This window comes from Aplidium turbinatum, chromosome 7 (genome assembly GCF_918807975.1).
Source record: "Aplidium turbinatum chromosome 7, kaAplTurb1.1, whole genome shotgun sequence".
NCBI lineage: Eukaryota > Metazoa > Chordata > Ascidiacea > Aplousobranchia > Polyclinidae > Aplidium > Aplidium turbinatum.
This window is the reverse complement of record NC_137478.1, coordinates 20914461-20921670: the sequence shown is the minus strand read 5'-3', so window position 1 is coordinate 20921670 and position 7210 is coordinate 20914461.

The window sequence follows — 7210 nt, the reverse complement described above, 5'->3', positions numbered from 1 at the left end:
GTTAGGCTACGTCATGAAGGCGATAAACTTGATTATAAAGACACAGAGGTGGATCCGTCACCCTTACATTGATGCAACGTCAGCAAACGTTAAAGCAATGTAAGTATGACGAATACCGTTGTATGGGGAGTGACGCCACGAGAAACCGTAGGAAAACGAGGCATAGTGGGGAAATGAAAGAGGAATAAGGGCGGCAATAAGCTACTTGCAATTAGTTAAAAAAATTTTATGCAGTGGTTTTATAGCAACAGTAAAGATAAGGTAGGCTACCGTAGAAAAAAATGGAAGTTATAAACGATGCATAAAGACTACCGTAGATAATTACATAAGGTTAAAAGTTTTAGCATGCAGTGGTTTGTATGGCAACCACAAGGTTAAGGTACCGTAGAAATAGAAGTTAGAAACTATGCATGTAGAGTACAGGAGATAATTACAAAAGTTAAAAAAAATTTTGCAAAAACGTGGTACATTACCAGGTGGTGTGGATGTCTTTGTTGCAGGTCGTGAGTTCTGAAAATGTACTCGGGGTCACCATTGTAGCAGAAGTGGCTAAAGCTAACATTCTGTATACATAGATAGAGCACTACTGTTGTTTCTCAAAAGGGTTTCTTTATTGATTACCCAGCATACAAGTCGATATCATCAGATAGCCGAGACAAAGACGTGTTATTCCAAGTTGTGTCAATTTGAAAAGGAAGGAAAAAGAACGAATCTTGCCACGCTAGTTCTTTTATCACGAAAATATTCATCCGCTCGAGTGCTGCCAGGCCCAATGCTAATGAATTAATAAAACTTGAAACAGTTGAATTATGCTAATAATGTTAAAACTTGAAAGTAGGCTAAACAGTAGAATTATGAGAACGTTGGACTGCACTGCAGGATAATGGCTGGTGACGAATATAAGACAGCAGTCGGTACAAGTTCAGCAAATTCTTCTGAGTTTGTCACTTCGAGACTTCGAAAAATTTGTTTCCGCAAGGACGCAGACGAGACGCAATATAAGTTACTAGCCTACTAAAATTTTAGATACGTTTTTCTAAGGGTCTGCAATTGTTTCGAGGTCATCAAATGGGTCCGCCACCGCCAGGCGCCAATACAAAAAGGTTGTGAGCCACTGGTCTAGAAAGTAGCTTATAGCCTGCAATAGGTAGGCTATATCCAACCTGGCTTATTTCTTTATTTGTCCGTAATTCTTGTTGCAAAATCTAAACCAGCAATGGCATTCTTGCTTCAATTTGAACAATGCAAAACACCTTTATTAGATAGTTAGTTACTGATATTTTTTAATCACCTTAATTAGAGCTTTCTTATTTTTTTAAAGCAACATCCAACATGCAATAACAGCCTGTAATTATATAGTCATTTGTGATGGTCATTTGTCCGCCCCGACAGCTTAGTTGGCTAGCGCGTAACTTCTGGAACAATTAAAGAAGCTTCAAGATCAAGCGGCGCTGGTTCGACTCTCGGGGTGTGTGATTGAGCAACGCACGTTAAGGACTGCTCTCCATTCAGCGGCACCTAATATGTGAAAAAATTCCCCAGTAACAACATTTCAATATTAACAATCGGAAACTTCACTCTGTCAATCTTGGTGACGGGCGCGAAAATTTTTTTCCCACGTACTTTCTGTCTCATTTACATATTTTGGTAAAAGTTTGTATTAAAACCGTGTGAATGCAACAGTTTCTCGTTGGCACGTTTGGTTCAGTGGTTTCATCCTCTGCCTAGTGTTCGTGAGAACGAGGGTTCGACACCCGTCGAAATCAAACTTTTTTTTCTTTAAGTTAACTTTTGCGGTGCACAAGAGCTTTTCAAAAAAAGTAGGGTTGGGGAAAGCTTATATTTTATTATCATTGCAGAATTTCATTGGTAAATAGTTATTTCGCAATCTGAATCAATTAACCAACCTCTCAAAACACTTTTGGAAAATCTTACTTTAGAGTGACTAGAATCAATGAGACAGAAAGCTCGTGGGAAAAAAAATTTCGCGACCGGGCCTGCTTCAGTAATTCAAACCCTCTACAAGTATGCAGGCCCGGATTTGGGGGGGCAGAGGGGGCAGTTGCCCCGGGCCCCCCGACTTTTGAAGGGCCCCCCTATGTGGAAAAAATGTGATTTTGTGTTATTTTTTTCCTTTTGGCCTTTAAAGTTTCTGAAAAATGCTGTGCAGTACTGGACTGATGCTACTGTAGACGGTAGGCACTTTTACGTATTGCACTGCCCGAAAAGGTAACCGCAACCATGCGTGACATACGACATCGCTGATGTTGGTAGCGCTATCATGCGTGACATGACTCAACACGTGATTAACTGGTCGTCTTTATCGAAAGATTTTGATACAAAGAAATTTAACTGAATGCATCGCCACAACCAACGTTGCCTAATGGTTAGGGCAGAGGAGTAGTAATCTCGATTGCGTGGGTTCGATTCCCACCCTCTGCTAACACTATTTTTTCTTCAACTGAACTGAGTGCAAGAAGAATCGTAGTGACTGCAAACAATGGAGTTTATGAGAAAAGTTGTGACTAAAACACCAGTAATGTCATATACGATACGCATGGTTGCGGTTGCCTCTTCGGGCAGTGCAATACGTAAAAGTGCCTACCACTGTAGACGTGGAGATGGTTTTTCGCGCGGTAGGTACTTTCACATTATCCACTCGTCGAAGAGGTACGCAATCATGCGTGACATGTTCACTCGCGATTCAGCTGATTTCAGTCATGTGACTCGACACGTTGTTCTATATGTAGCCGACCCCTGCAACACTGCTTTATTATTTTATTACGGTTGAATGCCTTCCACGTGTATTCATTGAACTTGAGGTCACCTGACCACCAGTTTAGCGGATGTAAGTGAATGACTGGGAGAACGGCTTCGTGCTAATAAAAGTTATATATGCACAGATATTACATGGTGTCAGAAGTGAATTAAAGTACTGTATAGCCTACGTAGCTTACAGCATGGATCGAACGGTGCCAGTTCCTGCTCAAATGCAGTGGTCTGATAATATCAGCAAGAATTGGGATAGGTTCATTCAAAGATTTCGCCTTTACGTAACCGCCATCAATTACGATTCAAAGCCTGACAAGGTAAAGACTTCGCTGTTGTTATATTCGCTGGGCGAGGATGCCACAGAAATTTATAACTCGTTTCGCTTTGATGACGGTGAGGAACAAAAATATGAAATTGTTGTCGCTGCATTTCAAAAATATTGCTGTCCAAGAAAAAATATTACCATTGAACGCTACAAGTTTCATTCATATGAACAACAGCAAGGGCAAACAATAGACCAGTTTGTCACAGAACTCAAGCTGCGTGCAAAAAGTTGTGATTTCGGCAAAATCACTGATTCTTTAATATGTGATAGACTGGTCTGCGGCTGTTCAAATCAGCAACTTAGAGAGCAACTACTGCAAGTAGAAAACCTCAGTCTGGAAAAAGATCTCGAAGTTGCCAGGGCAAGAGAAGCTGCTAAACGTTACGGGCAAGTTATTGCCAACAAAGCGGAATGCAGTAATGCTGTAGCTGAAGTGAAGACAACCAACCAAAGATATGGAGTTCTTAACAAAGAAAAATTCGTAATAAACTGTAGATATTGCGGGCGGCAACACGAACGTCGAAACTGCCCGGCATATGGAAAGTTGTGTTACAACTGCAACCAAAAAAATCACTTTTTGAAGTTTTGCTCCTACCGCCGAAGAGAACAACGCAAAGAAGTGAACGAAGTGTCAAACGAAAGCGTGATTGATTCACACCTGCGCGTTGATTCTGTAAGTACTTCTGCACGTGATTGGACTGTACCATTAACTATCAACGATACGCAGCTTCATTTTAAAGTTGATACTGGTGCTCAAGTGAATTTAATTACCTTAGAGGATTTTAATAAAATTAAGCACCCTCCTCCAATTACCAAGACTGACATAATGCTATCTAGCTATGGACAACATAAGATTCCAGTGTTGGGAAAGTGCAACCTATCAATTGCTTATAATAAGCTTGCTTTAAATATAGAATTTGTAATTGTGACAGTTTCCAACTCCTCTTCTCTGATTGGATTGAAGTGCTGTGAGGATTTAAAGCTTATTCGTAAAGTTGCTTCGGTAAACTCCTGCGACTATACTCAGTTGATAGCGGAGTATGATGACGTTTTTCATGGTTTGGGTTGCGTTGCAGGTTTACATTCCATAAAAATCGACTCGACAGTCCCTCCAGTTGTCCATGCAAGCAGAAAGGTACCGTTTGCCGTAAGAGATAAACTCAAAGCAGAATTGGATCGTCTTGAAAAACTCAACGTTGTTGAAAAAGTTAATGAACCGTCCGATTGGGTAAATTCTTTGGTGATTGTAAATAAAAAGAATGGCAGCCTTCGTCTTTGTCTTGACCCTCGAGATTTAAATAAAGCGGTTATGCGAGAACATTATAATCTTCCCACTAGAGATGAGCTGCTTTCACAGCTTGGCAACGCAAAATATTTTTCAAAACTCGATGCCCTCTCTGGTTTTTGGCAGATCATGTTGGACGATGCTAGTGCTAAACTATGCACATTCAACACTCCGTTTGGCAGATACAAGTTTCTTCGTCTCCCTTTTGGTATCTCATCGGCACCAGAAGTATTTCATAAAGTAGTGTACTTGCTGTATGAACATATCAGTGGAGTAGAAACGTTTATGGATGATATAATTGTTTGGGGATCTACAAAACAAGAGCATGATGCTCGGCTGAGACAAGTAATGCAAGTTACACGCGAGGCTAACTTGAAACTCAACAAAGAAAAGTGTGTGTTTGGAGTGACAGAGATTACGTTCATGGGAGATTTGCTTTGCAAGGAAGGACTGAAGCCAGATCCAGAAAAGGTTAAAGCTATCAAAGAAATGGTGAAGCCAACCAATAAGAAAGAAGTACAACGATTTTTAGGTATAATAAATTTCTTGGGAAGATTTATTCCGTCATTGTCAGAGAAATCAGCTCAGCTGAGAAGTCTCACCCATGTTAAAAGTGAGTGGAGCTAGACGTCTCAACATGACGAAGAGTGGGCCGATCTGAAACGATTGGTATGTTGTGATGGTGTTTTAAAGTTTTTTAATCCCTTATTACCAATAAAAGTTTCAGCTGATGCATCCAAAGAAGGTCTAGGGGCTTGTCTCTTACAAAAAACATAACGAAGAATGGCACCCGGTAGCATATGCGGCTCGAGTTATGCAGCCCGCAGAAACAAGATATGCTCAAATCGAAAAGGAGCTTTTGGCAACATCTTACGCTTGTGAACATTTTCACCAGTACATATATGGACAAAAAATTCTTGTAGAGACAGATCATAAGCCTTTAATTTCTCTGTTTGCTAAACCGTTAAACAACTGCCCTTTACGTGTACAAAGATTGATGATCAAGCTGCAGATGTACGACATAGACATATCGCATACACCAGGAAAGCACATGTACGTAGCAGACACCCTGTCGCGCAGTGTGTACATTTCAGAGCCATCGTTATCCATCATGGAGGTGCAGGAGCATGTTGAAATGACTATTGCCAACTTACCGGTAACAGAACGCTTCCTTGTTCAGCTTAGTGACGAAACACTCAAAGATAAACACCTCTCTATTGTGATGAACTATGTGCTCAACGGATGGCCTGCATCCAAACCGCTGTGCGACGATGAGGCTAAAGTGTTTTGGAACTGTAGAAATGAACTAAGCGTCCATAAAAACGTTTTACTAAAGGGCACAAAACTTGTTATACCTAAAAGCTTGCAAAAAGCAATGTTAAAAAAAATTCACGAAGGCCATTTAGGACAAGAAAAGTGTAAATGTAGAGCACGTGAAGTGATGTTTTGGCCTGGAATTACTCGCGACATTGAAAATGTTGTATCAAGTTGTTCAACTTGTGCGTTATATAATCCTAAACATCAACGCGAACCTTTGCAATCTCATGAATCTTCAAAACTGCCGTTTGAAAAGGTGGGCATTGACTTGTGTAGTATTAATGGCAACAATTATCTTGTGCTGTGTGACTACTATTCGGGATATCCCGAAGTGTGCAAGTTACAAAATACTTCATCGCAGTGTGTGATTTCTCATTTAAAAGAAATAATTTCTCGCCATGGTGTTCCTACATGTGTTTTTTCCGACAATGGCCCACAATTTTCCAGTTATCTCTTTCAAGCGTTTGCTCAGACGTGGAATTTTCATCACGAAACCTCTAGCCCGTATTACGCCCAATCGAACGGCTTAGCCGAGCGAACAGTTCAAACTGTTAAAAACTTATTGAAAAAGTGTCTGTTGTCTGGTCAAGATGTAATGTTAGCACTGCTCATCTATCGATCTACGCCATTAAAATGTGGCTCATCTCCTTCACAGTTGCTTATGGCTCGGCGCTTGCGTAGTAACTTGCCCATGTCTGATGCATTGCTTCAATTTAGTGTTGTAAATCGTCCTTTTGCATTGGAAAAGCAGAAGCAAAAATTGTATTATGATCAACACACAAAGTCTCTACCCAATCTACAAAAAGATGATCGAGTTCGAGTATTCGATTTTAACGATCGTACCTGGTCTCAAAAAGGTGTTGTTTTAAAAATGGTTGCCCCAAGATTCTATGAAGTTAAATTGAACAACGACGTAATTTGCAGGAGAAATCGTTGTCATATCCGAAAAGACTACAATTATGATGATGATTTACCCAATGTGTTACCTTTATCGCCGCCTTTTATTTCGTCTGATCAACCCAGTAACGTGGTTTTACCTCGACGTTCAAATCGAAGTGTAAAATCTCCGAACAGATTAATTGAAACAACGTGAACTTGGGTGAAGGCCAAAGTTTATTAATACTTGCTCAACTGCAGGGCAAGATAGTAGTGGAGCCAACAATCCAGTAGGCTACATTTCTAATAAGTTATATTTTTTTCTCTTTGTATTGTACATTATCTTTTCTTTACAATTACTATTATTTGCTTCATTTTTTTGTTGGGGAAGATGTTCTATATGTAGCCGACCCCTGCAACACTGCTTTATTATTTTATTACGGTTGAATGCCTTCCACGTGTATTCATTGAACTTGAGGTCACCTGACCACCAGTTTAGCGGATGTAAGTGAATGACTGGGAGAACGGCTTCGTGCTAATAAAAGTTATATATGCACAGATATTACACACGTGACATTCTGATCGAAAAATTTTGATACAAAGAAATTTAACTGAATGCTTTGCCACAACCACCG